At 46.8% G+C, this 19,040-nt stretch overlaps 26 non-coding genes across 26 annotated transcripts; all 26 read left to right on the top strand.

Annotated features, from left to right (window-relative positions):
* Positions 1-49: 49 nt before the first annotated feature.
* Positions 50-122, top strand: TRNAR-ACG (transfer RNA arginine (anticodon ACG)). The gene has a single exon. It is a non-coding gene; the product is annotated as a tRNA-Arg (tRNA).
* Positions 123-130: 8 nt separating this feature from the next.
* Positions 131-202, top strand: TRNAH-GUG (transfer RNA histidin (anticodon GUG)). The gene has a single exon. It is a non-coding gene; the product is annotated as a tRNA-His (tRNA).
* A 950-nt stretch (positions 203-1,152) lies between these two features.
* On the top strand, positions 1,153-1,225 carry TRNAR-ACG (transfer RNA arginine (anticodon ACG)). Its single transcript has one exon. It is a non-coding gene; the product is annotated as a tRNA-Arg (tRNA).
* An 8-nt stretch (positions 1,226-1,233) lies between these two features.
* Positions 1,234-1,305, top strand: TRNAH-GUG (transfer RNA histidin (anticodon GUG)). The gene has a single exon. It is a non-coding gene; the product is annotated as a tRNA-His (tRNA).
* A 950-nt stretch (positions 1,306-2,255) lies between these two features.
* On the top strand, positions 2,256-2,328 carry TRNAR-ACG (transfer RNA arginine (anticodon ACG)). The gene has a single exon. It is a non-coding gene; the product is annotated as a tRNA-Arg (tRNA).
* An 8-nt stretch (positions 2,329-2,336) lies between these two features.
* On the top strand, positions 2,337-2,408 carry TRNAH-GUG (transfer RNA histidin (anticodon GUG)). Its single transcript has one exon. It is a non-coding gene; the product is annotated as a tRNA-His (tRNA).
* Positions 2,409-3,358: 950 nt separating this feature from the next.
* On the top strand, positions 3,359-3,431 carry TRNAR-ACG (transfer RNA arginine (anticodon ACG)). The gene has a single exon. It is a non-coding gene; the product is annotated as a tRNA-Arg (tRNA).
* An 8-nt stretch (positions 3,432-3,439) lies between these two features.
* Positions 3,440-3,511, top strand: TRNAH-GUG (transfer RNA histidin (anticodon GUG)). Its single transcript has one exon. It is a non-coding gene; the product is annotated as a tRNA-His (tRNA).
* A 1,722-nt stretch (positions 3,512-5,233) lies between these two features.
* Positions 5,234-5,305, top strand: TRNAH-GUG (transfer RNA histidin (anticodon GUG)). Its single transcript has one exon. It is a non-coding gene; the product is annotated as a tRNA-His (tRNA).
* A 949-nt stretch (positions 5,306-6,254) lies between these two features.
* Positions 6,255-6,327, top strand: TRNAR-ACG (transfer RNA arginine (anticodon ACG)). The gene has a single exon. It is a non-coding gene; the product is annotated as a tRNA-Arg (tRNA).
* A 1,030-nt stretch (positions 6,328-7,357) lies between these two features.
* TRNAR-ACG (transfer RNA arginine (anticodon ACG)) lies at positions 7,358-7,430 on the top strand. Its single transcript has one exon. It is a non-coding gene; the product is annotated as a tRNA-Arg (tRNA).
* An 8-nt stretch (positions 7,431-7,438) lies between these two features.
* On the top strand, positions 7,439-7,510 carry TRNAH-GUG (transfer RNA histidin (anticodon GUG)). The gene has a single exon. It is a non-coding gene; the product is annotated as a tRNA-His (tRNA).
* A 950-nt stretch (positions 7,511-8,460) lies between these two features.
* Positions 8,461-8,533, top strand: TRNAR-ACG (transfer RNA arginine (anticodon ACG)). The gene has a single exon. It is a non-coding gene; the product is annotated as a tRNA-Arg (tRNA).
* A 1,030-nt stretch (positions 8,534-9,563) lies between these two features.
* Positions 9,564-9,636, top strand: TRNAH-AUG (transfer RNA histidin (anticodon AUG)). Its single transcript has one exon. It is a non-coding gene; the product is annotated as a tRNA-His (tRNA).
* Positions 9,637-9,644: 8 nt separating this feature from the next.
* On the top strand, positions 9,645-9,716 carry TRNAH-GUG (transfer RNA histidin (anticodon GUG)). Its single transcript has one exon. It is a non-coding gene; the product is annotated as a tRNA-His (tRNA).
* A 950-nt stretch (positions 9,717-10,666) lies between these two features.
* Positions 10,667-10,739, top strand: TRNAR-ACG (transfer RNA arginine (anticodon ACG)). Its single transcript has one exon. It is a non-coding gene; the product is annotated as a tRNA-Arg (tRNA).
* Positions 10,740-10,747: 8 nt separating this feature from the next.
* On the top strand, positions 10,748-10,819 carry TRNAH-GUG (transfer RNA histidin (anticodon GUG)). The gene has a single exon. It is a non-coding gene; the product is annotated as a tRNA-His (tRNA).
* Positions 10,820-11,769: 950 nt separating this feature from the next.
* TRNAH-AUG (transfer RNA histidin (anticodon AUG)) lies at positions 11,770-11,842 on the top strand. Its single transcript has one exon. It is a non-coding gene; the product is annotated as a tRNA-His (tRNA).
* Positions 11,843-12,953: 1,111 nt separating this feature from the next.
* TRNAH-GUG (transfer RNA histidin (anticodon GUG)) lies at positions 12,954-13,025 on the top strand. The gene has a single exon. It is a non-coding gene; the product is annotated as a tRNA-His (tRNA).
* Positions 13,026-13,975: 950 nt separating this feature from the next.
* TRNAR-ACG (transfer RNA arginine (anticodon ACG)) lies at positions 13,976-14,048 on the top strand. Its single transcript has one exon. It is a non-coding gene; the product is annotated as a tRNA-Arg (tRNA).
* An 8-nt stretch (positions 14,049-14,056) lies between these two features.
* On the top strand, positions 14,057-14,128 carry TRNAH-GUG (transfer RNA histidin (anticodon GUG)). The gene has a single exon. It is a non-coding gene; the product is annotated as a tRNA-His (tRNA).
* A 950-nt stretch (positions 14,129-15,078) lies between these two features.
* Positions 15,079-15,151, top strand: TRNAH-AUG (transfer RNA histidin (anticodon AUG)). The gene has a single exon. It is a non-coding gene; the product is annotated as a tRNA-His (tRNA).
* A 1,111-nt stretch (positions 15,152-16,262) lies between these two features.
* TRNAH-GUG (transfer RNA histidin (anticodon GUG)) lies at positions 16,263-16,334 on the top strand. The gene has a single exon. It is a non-coding gene; the product is annotated as a tRNA-His (tRNA).
* Positions 16,335-17,284: 950 nt separating this feature from the next.
* Positions 17,285-17,357, top strand: TRNAR-ACG (transfer RNA arginine (anticodon ACG)). Its single transcript has one exon. It is a non-coding gene; the product is annotated as a tRNA-Arg (tRNA).
* An 8-nt stretch (positions 17,358-17,365) lies between these two features.
* On the top strand, positions 17,366-17,437 carry TRNAH-GUG (transfer RNA histidin (anticodon GUG)). The gene has a single exon. It is a non-coding gene; the product is annotated as a tRNA-His (tRNA).
* Positions 17,438-18,387: 950 nt separating this feature from the next.
* On the top strand, positions 18,388-18,460 carry TRNAR-ACG (transfer RNA arginine (anticodon ACG)). Its single transcript has one exon. It is a non-coding gene; the product is annotated as a tRNA-Arg (tRNA).
* Positions 18,461-19,040: the final 580 nt, after the last annotated feature.

Below are 19,040 nucleotides of genomic sequence, written 5' to 3'. Positions count from 1 at the left end.
ACTTTCCTTGTGGCCGCAAGGAAAACGTGCTATGCATATGTCAGCAGCAGGGCCAGTGGCGCAATGGATAACGCGTCTGACTACGGATCAGAAGATTGTAGGTTCGACTCCTACCTGGCTCAGGAAACATGCCGTGATCGTATAGTGGTTAGTACTCTGCGTTGTGGCCGCAGCAACCCCGGTTCGAATCCGGGTCACGGCAGGCTCTTTACTTTCTTCCTCTGCGACTTTTTCTTCAGCTTGCAACCAATCTACTGACTTTCTAAAGCATTCAGGAACCTTAGGCTCTGCTTGCTTCACTTCTTCACTACAACATTTTGCCTTTCGCCGAGAGAAAACTTTCTCTGCTATGGACCTTTGTAGCATCTTCAAACATCTTCACAAATACCATCCTCACATGACATCTTGGCCTCACCAGTTGCCAGTCTCTTGCTAAGCCTAGGTCAACTTTCACCACTTGCCTTTCCCAAGAAACCCGCGCAAGAAAAAGACCTATTACACAGAGCACTTGAGCATCAATTCACCTTGGCGCCCATACTTCTGATGGCTGCTAGCAATGATTAAAGGACAACTCTGCTTTGACATTGTTCTGCACAGACAACTTTAACAGCAGACCCTGATCAATCATGCAGAGATAATGCTTTCAGGATTTTGTTCCTAGAAGGAGATAGAAGAACTTAGCCCGCCGTGCCCCACTCACAACAGACAGCTGCCCAGACAGAGGACCCTTTCCATACTGCTTGGCTTCACTCCTTGTCTTCACACCCAGCAACTTTCCCATTGGCACTAACTACACTCGGTGCAGCTGCAACAACATCACCTTAAGAAATGTGTGACTAACGCTAGGACTAGCATACAAAATGTGCCCTGATCCTATAGTGGCTAGTACTCTTTGTTGTGGCTGCAAGCAACCTGGTGTGAATACGGTTTACGGCGGGCTGCTTTCTGCACTCCTCTTGCAACCTTCTTCAAGCTTTTAGAACAGCATTGTGAATATCTGGACTCAGAGACAGCAAATTCATGACATTTTAATAGAGATTATCTCTCAAAGAAGTTCTCGCTACAGAAGATGTTCAGTGGAATAGGGCACTTCAACGAGGCCCACTTTCCTTGTGGCCGCAAGGAAAACGTGCTATGCATATGTCAGCAGCAGGGCCAGTGGCGCAATGGATAACGCGTCTGACTACGGATCAGAAGATTGTAGGTTCGACTCCTACCTGGCTCAGGAAACATGCCGTGATCGTATAGTGGTTAGTACTCTGCGTTGTGGCCGCAGCAACCCCGGTTCGAATCCGGGTCACGGCAGGCTCTTTACTTTCTTCCTCTGCGACTTTTTCTTCAGCTTGCAACCAATCTACTGACTTTCTAAAGCATTCAGGAACCTTAGGCTCTGCTTGCTTCACTTCTTCACTACAACATTTTGCCTTTCGCCGAGAGAAAACTTTCTCTGCTATGGACCTTTGTAGCATCTTCAAACATCTTCACAAATACCATCCTCACATGACATCTTGGCCTCACCAGTTGCCAGTCTCTTGCTAAGCCTAGGTCAACTTTCACCACTTGCCTTTCCCAAGAAACCCGCGCAAGAAAAAGACCTATTACACAGAGCACTTGAGCATCAATTCACCTTGGCGCCCATACTTCTGATGGCTGCTAGCAATGCTTAAAGGACAACTCTGCTTTGACATTGTTCTGCACAGACAACTTTAACAGCAGACCCTGATCAGTCATGCAGAGATAATGCTTTCAGGATTTTGTTCCTAGAAGGAGATAGAAGAACTTAGCCCACCGTGCCCCACTCACAACAGACAGCTGCCCAGACAGAGGACCCTTTCCATACTGCTTGGCTTCACTCCTTGTCTTCACACCCAGCAACTTTCCCATTGGCACTAACTACACTCGGTGCAGCTGCAACAACATCACCTTAAGAAATGTGTGACTAACGCTAGGACTAGCATACAAAATGTGCCCTGATCCTATAGTGGCTAGTATTCTTTGTTGTGGCTGCAAGCAACCTGGTGTGAATACGGTTTACGGCGGGCTGCTTTCTGCACTCCTCTTGCAACCTTCTTCAAGCTTTTAGAACAGCATTGTGAATATCTGGACTCAGAGACAGCAAATTCATGACATTTTAATAGAGATTATCTCTCAAAGAAGTTCTCGCTACAGAAGATGTTCAGTGGAATAGGGCACTTCAACGAGGCCCACTTTCCTTGTGGCCGCAAGGAAAACGTGCTATGCATATGTCAGCAGCAGGGCCAGTGGCGCAATGGATAACGCGTCTGACTACGGATCAGAAGATTGTAGGTTCGACTCCTACCTGGCTCAGGAAACATGCCGTGATCGTATAGTGGTTAGTACTCTGCGTTGTGGCCGCAGCAACCCCGGTTCGAATCCGGGTCACGGCAGGCTCTTTACTTTCTTCCTCTGCGACTTTTTCTTCAGCTTGCAACCAATCTACTGACTTTCTAAAGCATTCAGGAACCTTAGGCTCTGCTTGCTTCACTTCTTCACTACAACATTTTGCCTTTCGCCGAGAGAAAACTTTCTCTGCTATGGACCTTTGTAGCATCTTCAAACATCTTCACAAATACCATCCTCACATGACATCTTGGCCTCACCAGTTGCCAGTCTCTTGCTAAGCCTAGGTCAACTTTCACCACTTGCCTTTCCCAAGAAACCCGCGCAAGAAAAAGACCTATTACACAGAGCACTTGAGCATCAATTCACCTTGGCGCCCATACTTCTGATGGCTGCTAGCAATGCTTAAAGGACAACTCAACTTTGACATTGTTCTGCACAGACAACTTTAACAGCAGACCCTGATCAGTCATGCAGAGATAATGCTTTCAGGATTTTGTTCCTAGAAGGAGATAGAAGAACTTAGCCCACCGTGCCCCACTCACAACAGACAGCTGCCCAGACAGAGGACCCTTTCCATACTGCTTGGCTTCACTCCTTGTCTTCACACCCAGCAACTTTCCCATTGGCACTAACTACACTCGGTGCAGCTGCAACAACATCACCTTAAGAAATGTGTGAATAACGCTAGGACTAGCATACAAAATGTGCCCTGATCCTATAGTGGCTAGTACTCTTTGTTGTGGCTGCAAGCAACCTGGTGTGAATACGGTTTACGGCGGGCTACTTTCTGCACTCCTCTTGCAACCTTCTTCAAGCTTTTAGAACAGCATTGTGAATATCTGGACTCAGAGACAGCAAATTCATGACATTTTAATAGAGATTATCTCTCAAAGAAGTTCTCGCTACAGAGGATGTTCAGTGGAATAGGGCACTTCAACGAGGCCCACTTTCCTTGTGGCCGCAAGGAAAACGTGCTATGCATATGTCAGCAGCAGGGCCAGTGGCGCAATGGATAACGTGTCTGACTACGGATCAGAAGATTGTAGGTTCGACTCCTACCTGGCTCAGGAAACATGCCGTGATCGTATAGTGGTTAGTACTCTGTGTTGTGGCCGCAGCAACCCCGGTTCGAATCCGGGTCACGGCAGGCTCTTTACTTTCTTCCTCTGCGACTTTTTCTTTAGCTTGCAACCAATCTACTGACTTTCTAAAGCATTCAGGAACCTTAGGCTCTGCTTGCTTCACTTCTTCACTACAACATTTTGCCTTTCGCCGAGAGAAAACTTTCTCTGCTATGGACCTTTGTAGCATCTTCAAACATCTTCACAAATACCATCCTCACATGACATCTTGGCCTCACCAGTTGCCAGTCTCTTGCTAAGCCTAGGTCAACTTTCACCACTTGCCTTTCCCAAGAAACCCGCGCAAGAAAAAGACCTATTACACAGAGCACTTGAGCATCAATTCACCTTGGCGCCCATACTTCTGATGGCTGCTAGCAATGCTTAAAGGACAACTCTGCTTTGACATTGTTCTGCACAGACAACTTTAAAGAGAATCTGTATTGTTAAAATCGCACAAAAGTAAACATACCAGTGCGTTAGGGGACATCTCCCATTACCCTCTGTCACAATTTCGCTGCTCCTCGCCGCATTAAAAGTGGTTAAAAACAGTTTTAAAAAGTTTGTTTATAAACAAACAAAATGGCCACCAAAACAGGAAGTAGGTTGATGTACAGTATGTCCACACATAGAAAATACATCCATTCACAAGCAGGCTGTATACAGCCATCCTTTTGAATCTCAAGAGATCATTTGTGTGTTTCTTTCCCCCTGCAGCTATCTTCCACTGAAGTGTCAGGCTATTTCTTCCTGCAGAGTGCAGACAGCTGTGCCTGTATGTAATTCCTCAGTATGTGAAAGCCCAGCCAGCTCAGAGGAGGATTTATCCAGCTTGTAAAAGAAAATAGAACAGAGAGAAGCTGCACTAATCTAAATATCACACAGGCAGTGTGCAGAGAGGGGCCTGGATGGGGGAGTTCATAGCAGAACCACAACACTGAAGAACTTGGCAGCCTTCCAGACACAAGCCTGACAAGTCCGACAAGAGAGAGATAAGTTGATTTATAACAGAGATGGTGATAGTAGAACGTGCTGCAGTAAGCCAGAACACATTAGAATAGCTTTTGGAACTTGTAGGATGATAAAAAACAGGATGCCATTTTTGTTACGGAGTCTCTTTAACAGCAGACCCTGATCAATCATGCAGAGATAATGCTTTCAGGATTTTGTTCCTAGAAGGAAATAGAAGAACTTAGCCCGCCGTGCCCCACTCACAACAGACAGCTGCCCAGACAGAGGACCCTTTCCATACTGCTTGGCTTCACTCCTTGTCTTCACACCCAGCAACTTTCCCATTGGCACTAACTACACTCGGTGCAGCTGCAACAACATCACCTTAAGAAATGTGTGAATAACGCTAGGACTAGCATACAAAATGTGCCCTGATCCTATAGTGGCTAGTACTCTTTGTTGTGGCTGCAAGCAACCTGGTGTGAATACGGTTTACGGCGGGCTGCTTTCTGCACTCCGCTTGCAACCTTCTTCAAGCTTTTAGAACAGCATTGTGAATATCTGGACTCAGAGACAGCAAATTCATGACATTTTAATAGAGATTATCTCTCAAAGAAGTTCTCGCTACAGAAGATGTTCAGTGGAATAGGGCACTTCAACGAGGCCCACTTTCCTTGTGGCCGCAAGGAAAACGTGCTATGCATATGTCAGCAGCAGGGCCAGTGGCGCAATGGATAACGCGTCTGACTACGTATCAGAAGATTGTAGGTTCGACTCCTACCTTGCTCAGGAAACATGCCGTGATCGTATAGTGGTTAGTACTCTGCGTTGTGGCCGCAGCAACCCTGGTTCGAATCCGGGTCACGGCAGGCTCTTTACTTTCTTCCTCTGCGACTTTTTCTTCCGCTTGCAACCAATCTACTGACTTTCTAAAGCATTCAGGAACCTTAGGCTCTGCTTGCTTCACTTCTTCACTACAACATTTTGCCTTTCGCCGAGAGAAAACTTTCTCTGCTATGGACCTTTGTAGCATCTTCAAACATCTTCACAAATACCATCCTCACATGACATCTTGGCCTCACCAGTTGCCAGTCTCTTGCTAAGCCTAGGTCAACTTTCACCACTTGCCTTTCCCAAGAAACCCGCGCAAGAAAAAGACCTATTACACAGAGCACTTGAGCATCAATTCACCTTGGCGCCCATACTTCTGATGGCTGCTAGCAATGCTTAAAGGACAACTCTGCTTTGACATTGTTCTGCACAGACAACTTTAACAGCAGACCCTGATCAATCATGCAGAGATAATGCTTTCAGGATTTTGTTCCTAGAAGGAGATAGAAGAACTTAGCCCGCCGTGCCCCACTCACAACAGACAGCTGCCCAGACAGAGGACCCTTTCCATACTGCTTGGCTTCACTCCTTGTCTTCACACCCAGCAACTTTCCCATTGGCACTAACTACACTCGGTGCAGCTGCAACAACATCACCTTAAGAAATGTGTGAATAACGCTAGGACTAGCATACAAAATGTGCCCTGATCCTATAGTGGCTAGTACTCTTTGTTGTGGCTGCAAGCAACCTGGTGTGAATACGGTTTACGGCGGGCTGCTTTCTGCACTCCTCTTGCAACCTTCTTCAAGCTTTTAGAACAGCATTGTGAATATCTGGACTCAGAGACAGCAAATTCATGACATTTTAATAGAGATTATCTCTCAAAGAAGTTCTCGCTACAGAAGATGTTCAGTGGAATAGGGCACTTCAACGAGGCCCACTTTCTTGTGGCCGCAAGGAAAACGTGCTACGCATATGTCAGCAGCAGGGCCAGTGGCGCAATGGATAACACGTCTGACTACGGATCAGAAGATTGTAGGTTCGACTCCTACCTGGCTCAGGAAACATGCCGTGATCGTATAGTGGTTAGTACTCTGCGTTGTGGCCGCAGCAACCCCGGTTCGAATCTGGGTCACGGCAGGCTCTTTCCTTTCTTCCTCTGCGACTTTTTCTTCAGCTTGCAACCAATCTACTGACTTTCTAAAGCATTCAGGAACCTTAGGCTCTGCTTGCTTCACTTCTTCACTACAACATTTTGCCTTTCGCCGAGAGAAAACTTTCTCTGCTATGGACCTTTGTAGCATCTTCAAACATCTTTACAAATACCATCCTCACATGACATCTTGGCCTCACCAGTTGCCAGTCTCTTGCTAAGCCTAGGTCAACTTTCACCACTTGCCTTTCCCAAGAAACCCGCGCAAGAAAAAGACCTATTACACAGAGCACTTGAGCATCAATTCACCTTGGCGCCCATACTTCTGATGGCTGCTAGCAATGCTTAAAGGACAACTCTGCTTTGACATTGTTCTGCACAGACAACTTTAACAGCAGACCCTGATCAATCATGCAGAGATAATGCTTTCAGGATTTTGTTCCTAGAAGGAGATAGAAGAACTTAGCCCGCCGTGCCCCACTCACAACAGACAGCTGCCCAGACAGAGGACCCTTTCCATACTGCTTGGCTTCACTCCTTGTCTTCACACCCAGCAACTTTCCCATTGGCACTAACTACACTCGGTGCAGCTGCAACAACATCACCTTAAGAAATGTGTGAATAACGCTAGGACTAGCATACAAAATGTGCCCTGATCCTATAGTGGCTAGTACTCTTTGTTGTGGCTGCAAGCAACCTGGTGTGAATACGGTTTACGGCGGGCTGCTTTCTGCACTCCTCTTGCAACCTTCTTCAAGCTTTTAGAACAGCATTGTGAATATCTGGACTCAGAGACAGCAAATTCATGACATTTTAATAGAGATTATCTCTCAAAGAAGTTCTCGCTACAGAAGATGTTCAGTGGAATAGGGCACTTCAACGAGGCCCACTTTCCTTGTGGCCGCAAGGAAAACGTGCTATGCATATGTCAGCAGCAGGGCCAGTGGCGCAATGGATAACGCGTCTGACTACGGATCAGAAGATTGTAGGTTCGACTCCTACCTGGCTCAGGTAACATGCCGTGATCGTATAGTGGTTAGTACTCTGCGTTGTGGCCGCAGCAACCCCGGTTCGAATCCGGGTCACGGCAGGCTCTTTACTTTCTTCCTCTGCGACTTTTTCTTCAGCTTGCAACCAATCTACTGACTTTCTAAAGCATTCAGGAACCTTAGGCTCTGCTTGCTTCACTTCTTCACTACAACATTTTGCCTTTCGCCGAGAGAAAACTTTCTCTGCTATGGACCTTTGTAGCATCTTCAAACATCTTCACAAATACCATCTTCACATGACATCTTGGCCTCACCAGTTGCCAGTCTCTTGCTAAGCCTAGGTCAACTTTCACCACTTGCCTTTCCCAAGAAACCCGCGCAAGAAAAAGACCTATTACACAGAGCACTTGAGCATCAATTCACCTTGGCGCCCATACTTCTGATGGCTGCTAGCAATGCTTAAAGGACAACTCTGCTTTGACATTGTTCTGCACAGACAACTTTAACAGCAGACCCTGATCAATCATGCAGAGATAATGCTTTCAGGATTTTGTTCCTAGAAGGAGATAGAAGAACTTAGCCCGCCGTGCCCCACTCACAACAGACAGCTGCCCAGACAGAGGACCCTTTCCATACTGCTTGGCTTCACTCCTTGTCTTCACACCCAGCAACTTTCCCATTGGCACTAACTACACTCGGTGCAGCTGCAACAACATCACCTTAAGAAATGTGTGAATAACGCTAGGACTAGCATACAAAATGTGCCCTGATCCTATAGTGGCTAGTACTCTTTGTTGTGGCTGCAAGCAACCTGGTGTGAATACGGTTTACGGCGGGCTGCTTTCTGCACTCCGCTTGCAACCTTCTTCAAGCTTTTAGAACAGCATTGTGAATATCTGGACTCAGAGACAGCAAATTCATGACATTTTAATAGAGATTATCTCTCAAAGAAGTTCTCGCTACAGAAGATGTTCAGTGGAATAGGGCACTTCAACGAGGCCCACTTTCCTTGTGGCCGCAAGGAAAACGTGCTATGCATATGTCAGCAGCAGGGCCAGTGGCGCAATGGATAACGCGTCTGACTACGGATCAGAAGATTGTAGGTTCGACTCCTACCTGGCTCAGGGAACGTGCCGTGATCGTATAGTGGTTAGTACTCTGCGTTGTGGCCGCAGCAACCCCGGTTCGAATCCGGGTCACAGCAGGCTCTTTACTTTCTTCCTCTGCGACTTTTTCTTCAGCTTGCAACCAATCTACTGACTTTCTAAAGCATTCAGGAAGCTTAGGCTCTGCTTGCTTCACTTCTTCACTACAACATTTTGCCTTTCGCCGAGAGAAAACTTTCTCTGCTATGGACCTTTGTAGCATCTTCAAACATCTTAACAAACACCATCCTCACATGATATCTTGGCCTCACCAGTTGCCAGTCTCTTGCTAAGCCTAGGTCAACTTTCACCACTTGCCTTTCCCAAGAAACCCGCGCAAGAAAAAGACCTATTACACAGAGCACTTGAGCATCAATTCACCTTGGCGCCCATACTTCTGATGGCTGCTAGCAATGCTTAAAGGACAACTCTGCTTTGACATTGTTCTGCACAGACAACTTTAACAGCAGACCCTGATCAATCATGCAGAGATAATGCTTTCAGGATTTTGTTCCTAGAAGGAGATAGAAGAACTTAGCCCGCCGTACCCCACTCACAACAGACAGCTGCCCAGACAGAGGACCCTTTCCATACTGCTTGGCTTCACTCCTTGTCTTCACACCCAGCAACTTTCCCATTGGCACTAACTACACTCGGTGCAGCTGCAACAACATCACCTTAAGAAATGTGTGAATAACGCTAGGACTAGCATACAAAATGTGCCCTGATCCTATAGTGGCTAGTACTCTTTGTTGTGGCTGCAAGCAGCCTGGTGTGAATACGGTTTACGGCGGGCTGCTTTCTGCACTCCTCTTGCAACCTTCTTCAAGCTTTTAGAACAGCATTGTGAATATCTGGACTCAGAGACAGCAAATTCATGACATTTTAATAGAGATTATCTCTCAAAGAAGTTCTCGCTACAGAAGATGTTCAGTGGAATAGGGCACTTCAACGAGGCCCACTTTCCTTGTGGCCGCAAGGAAAACGTGCTATGCATTTGTCAGCAGCAGGGCCAGTGGCGCAATGGATAACGCGTCTGACTATGGATCAGAAGATTGTAGGTTCGACTCCTACCTGGCTCAGGAAACATGCTGTGATCGTATAGTGGTTAGTACTCTGTGTTGTGGCCGCAGCAACCCCGGTTCGAATCCGGGTCACGGCAGGCTCTTTACTTTCTTCCTCTGCGACTTTTTCTTCAGCTTGCAACCAATCTACTGACTTTCTAAAGCATTCAGGAACCTTAGGCTCTGCTTGCTTCACTTCTTCACTACAACATTTTGCCTTTCGCCGAGAGAAAACTTTCTCTGCTATGGACCTTTGTAGCATCTTCAAACATCTTCACAAACACCATCCTCACATGACATCTTGGCCTCACCAGTTGCCAGTCTCTTGCTAAGCCTAGGTCAACTTTCACCACTTGCCTTTCCCAAGAAACCCGCGCAAGAAAAAGACCTATTACACAGAGCACTTGAGCATCAATTCACCTTGGCGCCCATACTTCTGATGGCTGCTAGCAATGCTTAAAGGACAACTCTGCTTTGACATTGTTCTGCACAGACAACTTTAACAGCAGACCCTGATCAATCATGCAGAGATAATGCTTTCAGGATTTTGTTCCTAGAAGGAGATAGAAGAACTTAGCCCGCCGTGCCCCACTCACAACAGACAGCTGCCCAGACAGAGGACCCTTTCCATACTGCTTGGCTTCACTCCTTGTCTTCACACCCAGCAACTTTCCCATTGGCACTAACTACACTCGGTGCAGCTGCAACAACATCACCTTAAGAAATGTGTGAATAACGCTAGGACTAGCATACAAAATGTGCCCTGATCCTATAGTGGCTAGTACTCTTTGTTGTGGCTGCAAGCAACCTGGTGTGAATACGGTTTACGGCGGGCTGCTTTCTGCACTCCTCTTGCAACCTTCTTCAAGCTTTTAGAACAGCATTGTGAATATCTGGACTCAGAGACAGCAAATTCATGACATTTTAATAGAGATTATCTCTCAAAGAAGTTCTCGCTACAGAAGATGTTCAGTGGAATAGGGCACTTCAACGAGGCCCACTTTCCTTGTGGCCGCAAGGAAAACGTGCTATGCATATGTCAGCAGCAGGGCCAGTGGCGCAATGGATAACGCGTCTGACTACGGATCAGAAGCTTGTAGGTTCGACTCCTACCTGGCTCAGGAAACATGCTGTGATCGTATAGTGGTTAGTACTCTGCGTTGTGGCCGCAGCAACCCTGGTTCGAATCCGGGTCACGGCAGGCTCTTTACTTTCTTCCTCTGCGACTTTTTCTTCAGCTTGCAACCAATCTACTGACTTTCTAAAGCATTCAGGAACCTTAGGCTCTGCTTGCTTCACTTCTTCACTACAACATTTTGCCTTTCGCCGAGAGAAAACTTTCTCTGCTATGGACCTTTGTAGCATCTTCAAACATCTTCACAAATACCATCCTCACATGACATCTTGGCCTCACCAGTTGCCAGTCTCTTGCTAAGCCTAGGTCAACTTTCACCACTTGCCTTTCCCAAGAAACCCGCGCAAGAAAAAGACCTATTACACAGAGCACTTGAGCATCAATTCACCTTGGCGCCCATACTTCTGATGGCTGCTAGCAATGCTTAAAGGACAACTCTGCTTTGACATTGTTCTGCACAGACAACTTTAACAGCAGACCCTGATCAATCATGCAGAGATAATGCTTTCAGGATTTTGTTCCTAGAAGGAGATAGAAGAACTTAGCCCGCCGTGCCCCACTCACAACAGACAGCTGCCCAGACAGAGGACCCTTTCCATACTGCTTGGCTTCACTCCTTGTCTTCACACCCAGCAACTTTCCCATTGGCACTAACTACACTCGGTGCAGCTGCAACAACATCACCTTAAGAAATGTGTGAATAACGCTAGGACTAGCATACAAAATGTGCCCTGATCCTATAGTGGCTAGTACTCTTTGTTGTGGCTGCAAGCAACCTGGTGTGAATACGGTTTACGGCGGGCTGCTTTCTGCACTCCTCTTGCAACCTTCTTCAAGCTTTTAGAACAGCATTGTGAATATCTGGACTCAGAGACAGCAAATTCATGACATTTTAATAGAGATTATCTCTCAAAGAAGTTCTCGCTACAGAAGATGTTCAGTGGAATAGGGCACTTCAACGAGGCCCACTTTCCTTGTGGCCGCAAGGAAAACGTGCTATGCATATGTCAGCAGCAGGGCCAGTGGCGCAATGGATAACGCGTCTGACTATGGATCAGAAGATTGTAGGTTCGACTCCTACCTGGCTCAGGAAACATGCTGTGATCGTATAGTGGTTAGTACTCTGCGTTGTAGCCGCAGCAACCCCGGTTCGAAGCCGGGGCACGGCAGGCTCTTTACTTTCTTCCTCTGCGACTTTTTCTTCAGCTTGCAACCAATCTACGGACTTTCTAAAGCATTCAGGAACCTTAGGCTCTGCTTGCTTCACTTCTTCACTACAACATTTTGCCTTTCGCCGAGAGAAAACTTTCTCTGCTATGGACCTTTGTAGCATCTTCAAACATCTTCACAAACACCATCCTCACATGACATCTTGGCCTCACCAGTTGCCAGTCTCTTGCTAAGCCTAGGTCAACTTTCACCACTTGCCTTTCCCAAGAAACCCGCGCAAGAAAAAGACCTATTACACAGAGCACTTGAGCATCAATTCACCTTGGCGCCCATACTTCTGATGGCTGCTAGCAATGCTTAAAGGACAACTCTGCTTTGACATTGTTCTGCACAGACAACTTTAACAGCAGACCCTGATCAATCATGCAGAGATAATGCTTTCAGGATTTTGTTCCTAGAAGGAGATAGAAGAACTTAGCCCGCCGTGCCCCACTCACAACAGACAGCTGCCCAGACAGAGGACCCTTTCCATACTGCTTGGCTTCACTCCTTGTCTTCACACCCAGCAACTTTCCCATTGGCACTAACTACACTCGGTGCAGCTGCAACAACATCACCTTAAGAAATGTGTGAATAACGCTAGGACTAGCATACAAAATGTGCCCTGATCCTATAGTGGCTAGTACTCTTTGTTGTGGCTGCAAGCAACCTGGTGTGAATACGGTTTACGGCGGGCTGCTTTCTGCACTCCTCTTGCAACCTTCTTCAAGCTTTTAGAGCAGCATTGTGAATATCTGGACTCAGAGACAGCAAATTCATGACATTTTAATAGAGATTATCTCTCAAAGAAGTTCTCGCTACAGAAGATGTTCAGTGGAATAGGGCACTTCAACGAGGCCCACTTTCCTTGTGGCCGCAAGGAAAACGTGCTATGCATATGTCAGCAGCAGGGCCAGTGGCGCAATGGATAACACGTCTGACTACGGATCAGAAGATTGTAGGTTCGACTCCTACCTTGCTCAGGAAATATGCTGTGATCGTATAGTGGTTAGTACTCTGTGTTGTGGCCGCAGCAACCCCGGTTCGAATCCGGGTCACGGCAGGCTCTTTACTTTCTTCCTCTGCGACTTTTTCTTCAGCTTGCAACCAATCTACTGACTTTCTAAAGCATTCAGGAACCTTAGGCTCTGCTTGCTTCACTTCTTCACTACAACATTTTGCCTTTCGCCGAGAGAAAACTTTCTCTGCTATGGACCTTTGTAGCATCTTCAAACATCTTCACAAACACCATCCTCACATGACATCTTGGCCTCACCAGTTGCCAGTCTCTTGCTAAGCCTAGGTCAACTTTCACCACTTGCCTTTCCCAAGAAACCCGCGCAAGAAAAAGACCTATTACACAGAGCACTTGAGCATCAATTCACCTTGGCGCCCATACTTCTGATGGCTGCTAGCAATGCTTAAAGGACAACTCTGCTTTGACATTGTTCTGCACAGACAACTTTAACAGCAGACCCTGATCAATCATGCAGAGATAATGCTTTCAGGATTTTGTTCCTAGAAGGAGATAGAAGAACTTAGCCCGCCGTGCCCCACTCACAACAGACAGCTGCCCAGACAGAGGACCCTTTCCATACTGCTTGGCTTCACTCCTTGTCTTCACACCCAGCAACTTTCCCATTGGCACTAACTACACTCGGTGCAGCTGCAACAACATCACCTTAAGAAATGTGTGAATAACGCTAGGACTAGCATACAAAATGTGCCCTGATCCTATAGTGGCTAGTACTCTTTGTTGTGGCTGCAAGCAACCTGGTGTGAATACGGTTTACGGCGGGCTGCTTTCTGCACTCCTCTTGCAACCTTCTTCAAGCTTTTAGAACAGCATTGTGAATATCTGGACTCAGAGACAGCAAATTCATGACATTTTAATAGAGATTATCTCTCAAAGAAGTTCTCGCTACAGAAGATGTTCAGTGGAATAGGGCACTTCAACGAGGCCCACTTTCCTTGTGGCCGCAAGGAAAACGTGCTATGCATATGTCAGCAGCAGGGCCAGTGGCGCAATGGATAACGCGTCTGACTACGGATCAGAAGCTTGTAGGTTCGACTCCTACCTGGCTCAGGAAACATGCTGTGATCGTATAGTGGTTAGTACTCTGCGTTGTGGCCGCAGCAACCCTGGTTCGAATCCGGGTCACGGCAGGCTCTTTACTTTCTTCCTCTGCGACTTTTTCTTCAGCTTGCAACCAATCTACTGACTTTCTAAAGCATTCAGGAACCTTAGGCTCTGCTTGCTTCACTTCTTCACTACAACATTTTGCCTTTCGCCGAGAGAAAACTTTCTCTGCTATGGACCTTTGTAGCATCTTCAAACATCTTCACAAATACCATCCTCACATGACATCTTGGCCTCACCAGTTGCCAGTCTCTTGCTAAGCCTAGGTCAACTTTCACCACTTGCCTTTCCCAAGAAACCCGCGCAAGAAAAAGACCTATTACACAGAGCACTTGAGCATCAATTCACCTTGGCGCCCATACTTCTGATGGCTGCTAGCAATGCTTAAAGGACAACTCTGCTTTGACATTGTTCTGCACAGACAACTTTAACAGCAGACCCTGATCAATCATGCAGAGATAATGCTTTCAGGATTTTGTTCCTAGAAGGAGATAGAAGAACTTAGCCCGCCGTGCCCCACTCACAACAGACAGCTGCCCAGACAGAGGACCCTTTCCATACTGCTTGGCTTCACTCCTTGTCTTCACACCCAGCAACTTTCCCATTGGCACTAACTACACTCGGTGCAGCTGCAACAACATCACCTTAAGAAATGTGTGAATAACGCTAGGACTAGCATACAAAATGTGCCCTGATCCTATAGTGGCTAGTACTCTTTGTTGTGGCTGCAAGCAACCTGGTGTGAATACGGTTTACGGCGGGCTGCTTTCTGCACTCCTCTTGCAACCTTCTTCAAGCTTTTAGAACAGCATTGTGAATATCTGGACTCAGAGACAGCAAATTCATGACATTTTAATAGAGATTATCTCTCAAAGAAGTTCTCGCTACAGAAGATGTTCAGTGGAATAGGGCACTTCAACGAGGCCCACTTTCCTTGTGGCCGCAAGGAAAACGTGCTATGCATATGTCAGCAGCAGGGCCAGTGGCGCAATGGATAACGCGTCTGACTATGGATCAGAAGATTGTAGGTTCGACTCCTACCTGGCTCAGGAAACATGCTGTGATCGTATAGTGGTTAGTACTCTGTGTTGTAGCCGCAGCAACCCCGGTTCGAAGCCGGGGCACGGCAGGCTCTTTACTTTCTTCCTCTGCGACTTTTTCTTCAGCTTGCAACCAATCTACGGACTTTCTAAAGCATTCAGGAACCTTAGGCTCTGCTTGCTTCACTTCTTCACTACAACATTTTGCCTTTCGCCGAGAGAAAACTTTCTCTGCTATGGACCTTTGTAGCATCTTCAAACATCTTCACAAACACCATCCTCACATGACATCTTGGCCTCACCAGTTGCCAGTCTCTTGCTAAGCCTAGGTCAACTTTCACCACTTGCCTTTCCCAAGAAACCCGCGCAAGAAAAAGACCTATTACACAGAGCACTTGAGCATCAATTCACCTTGGCGCCCATACTTCTGATGGCTGCTAGCAATGCTTAAAGGACAACTCTGCTTTGACATTGTTCTGCACAGACAACTTTAACAGCAGACCCTGATCAATCATGCAGAGATAATGCTTTCAGGATTTTGTTCCTAGAAGGAGATAGAAGAACTTAGCCCGCCGTGCCCCACTCACAACAGACAGCTGCCCAGACAGAGGACCCTTTCCATACTGCTTGGCTTCACTCCTTGTCTTCACACCCAGCAACTTTCCCATTGGCACTAACTACACTCGGTGCAGCTGCAACAACATCACCTTAAGAAATGTGTGAATAACGCTAGGACTAGCATACAAAATGTGCCCTGATCCTATAGTGGCTAGTACTCTTTGTTGTGGCTGCAAGCAACCTGGTGTGAATACGGTTTACGGCGGGCTGCTTTCTGCACTCCTCTTGCAACCTTCTTCAAGCTTTTAGAGCAGCATTGTGAATATCTGGACTCAGAGACAGCAAATTCATGACATTTTAATAGAGATTATCTCTCAAAGAAGTTCTCGCTACAGAAGATGTTCAGTGGAATAGGGCACTTCAACGAGGCCCACTTTCCTTGTGGCCGCAAGGAAAACGTGCTATGCATATGTCAGCAGCAGGGCCAGTGGCGCAATGGATAACACGTCTGACTACGGATCAGAAGATTGTAGGTTCGACTCCTACCTTGCTCAGGAAATATGCCGTGATCGTATAGTGGTTAGTACTCTGCGTTGTGGCCGCAGCAACCCCGGTTCGAATCCGGGTCACGGCAGGCTCTTTACTTTCTTCCTCTGCGACTTTTTCTTCAGCTTGCAACCAATCTACTGACTTTCTAAAGCATTCAGGAACCTTAGGCTCTGCTTGCTTCACTTCTTCACTACAACATTTTGCCTTTCGCCGAGAGAAAACTTTCTCTGCTATGGACCTTTGTAGCATCTTCAAACATCTTCACAAACACCATCCTCACATGACATCTTGGCCTCACCAGTTGCCAGTCTCTTGCTAAGCCTAGGTCAACTTTCACCACTTGCCTTTCCCAAGAAACCCGCGCAAGAAAAAGACCTATTACACAGAGCACTTGAGCATCAATTCACCTTGGCGCCCATACTTCTGATGGCTGCTAGCAATGCTTAAAGGACAACTCTGCTTTGACATTGTTCTGCACAGACAACTTTAACAGCAGACCCTGATCAATCATGCAGAGATAATGCTTTCAGGATTTTGTTCCTAGAAGGAGATAGAAGAACTTAGCCCGCCGTGCCCCACTCACAACAGACAGCTGCCCAGACAGAGGACCCTTTCCATACTGCTTGGCTTCACTCCTTGTCTTCACACCCAGCAACTTTCCCATTGGCACTAACTACACTCGGTGCAGCTGCAACAACATCACCTTAAGAAATGTGTGAATAACGCTAGGACTAGCATACAAAATGTGCCCTGATCCTATAGTGGCTAGTACTCTTTGTTGTGGCTGCAAGCAACCTGGTGTGAATACGGTTTACGGCGGGCTGCTTTCTGCACTCCTCTTGCAACCTTCTTCAAGCTTTTAGAACAGCATTGTGAATATCTGGACTCAGAGACAGCAAATTCATGACATTTTAATAGAGATTATCTCTCAAAGAAGTTCTCGCTACAGAAGATGTTCAGTGGAATAGGGCACTTCAACGAGGCCCACTTTCCTTGTGGCCGCAAGGAAAACGTGCTATGCATATGTCAGCAGCAGGGCCAGTGGCGCAATGGATAATGCGTCTGACTACGGATCAGAAGCTTGTAGGTTCGACTCCTACCTGGCTCAGGAAACATGCCGTGATCGTATAGTGGTTAGTACTCTGCGTTGTGGCCGCAGCAACCCCGGTTCGAATCCGGGTCACGGCAGGCTCTTTACTTTCTTCCTCTGCGACTTTTTCTTCAGCTTGCAACCAATCTACTGACTTTCTAAAGCATTCAGGAACCTTAGGCTCTGCTTGCTTCACTTCTTCACTACAACATTTTGCCTTTCGCCGAGAGAAAACTTTCTCTGCTATGGACCTTTGTAGCATCTTCAAACATCTTCACAAATACCATCCTCACATGACATCTTGGCCTCACCAGTTGCCAGTCTCTTGCTAAGCCTAGGTCAACTTTCACCACTTGCCTTTCCCAAGAAACCCGCGCAAGAAAAAGACCTATTACACAGAGCACTTGAGCATCAATTCACCTTGGCGCCCATACTTCTGATGGCTGCTAGCAATGCTTAAAGGACAACTCTGCTTTGACATTGTTCTGCACAGACAACTTTAACAGCAGACCCTGATCAATCATGCAGAGATAATGCTTTCAGGATTTTGTTCCTAGAAGGAGATAGAAGAACTTAGCCCGCCGTGCCCCACTCACAACAGACAGCTGCCCAGACAGAGGACCCTTTCCATACTGCTTGGCTTCACTCCTTGTCTTTACACCCAGCAACTTTCCCATTGGCACTAACTACACTCGGTGCAGCTGCAACAACATCACCTTAAGAAATGTGTGAATAACGCTAGGACTAGCATACAAAATGTGCCCTGATCCTATAGTGGCTAGTACTCTTTGTTGTGGCTGCAAGCAACCTGGTGTGAATACGGTTTACGGCGGGCTGCTTTCTGCACTCCTCTTGCAACCTTCTTCAAGCTTTTAGAACAGCATTGTGAATATCTGGACTCAGAGACAGCAAATTCATGACATTTTAATAGAGATTATCTCTCAAAGAAGTTCTCGCTACAGAAGATGTTCAGTGGAATAGGGCACTTCAACGAGGCCCACTTTCCTTGTGGCCGCAAGGAAAACGTGCTATGCATATGTCAGCAGCAGGGCCAGTGGCGCAATGGATAACGCGTATGACTACGGATCAGAAGATTGTAGGTTCGACTCCTACCTGGCTCAGGAAACATGCCGTGATCGTATAGTGGTTAGTACTCTGCGTTGTGGCCGCAGCAACCCCGGTTCGAATCTGGGTCACGGCAGGCTCTTTACTTTCTTCCTCTGCGACTTTTTCTTCAGCTTGCAACCAATCTACTGACTTTCTAAAGCATTCAGGAACCTTAGGCTCTGCTTGCTTCACTTCTTCACTACAACATTTTGCCTTTCGCCGAGAGAAAACTTTCTCTGCTATGGACCTTTGTAGCATCTTCAAACATCTTCACAAACACCATCCTCACATGACATCTTGGCCTCACCAGTTGCCAGTCTCTTGCTAAGCCTAGGTCAACTTTCACCACTTGCCTTTCCCAAGAAACCCGCGCAAGAAAAAGACCTATTACACAGAGCACTTGAGCATCAATTCACCTTGGCGCCCATACTTCTGATGGCTGCTAGCAATGCTTAAAGGACAACTCTGCTTTGACATTGTTCTGCACAGACAACTTTAACAGCAGACCCTGATCAATCATGCAGAGATAATGCTTTCAGGATTTTGTTCCTAGAAGGAGATAGAAGAACTTAGCCCGCCGTGCCCCACTCACAA

Source organism: Hyperolius riggenbachi, chromosome 3 (genome assembly GCF_040937935.1).
Source record: "Hyperolius riggenbachi isolate aHypRig1 chromosome 3, aHypRig1.pri, whole genome shotgun sequence".
Taxonomy (NCBI): Eukaryota; Metazoa; Chordata; class Amphibia; order Anura; family Hyperoliidae; genus Hyperolius; species Hyperolius riggenbachi.
The sequence above is the reverse complement of the archived record's forward strand: the minus strand, read 5'-3'. Positions and strand labels throughout refer to the sequence as shown.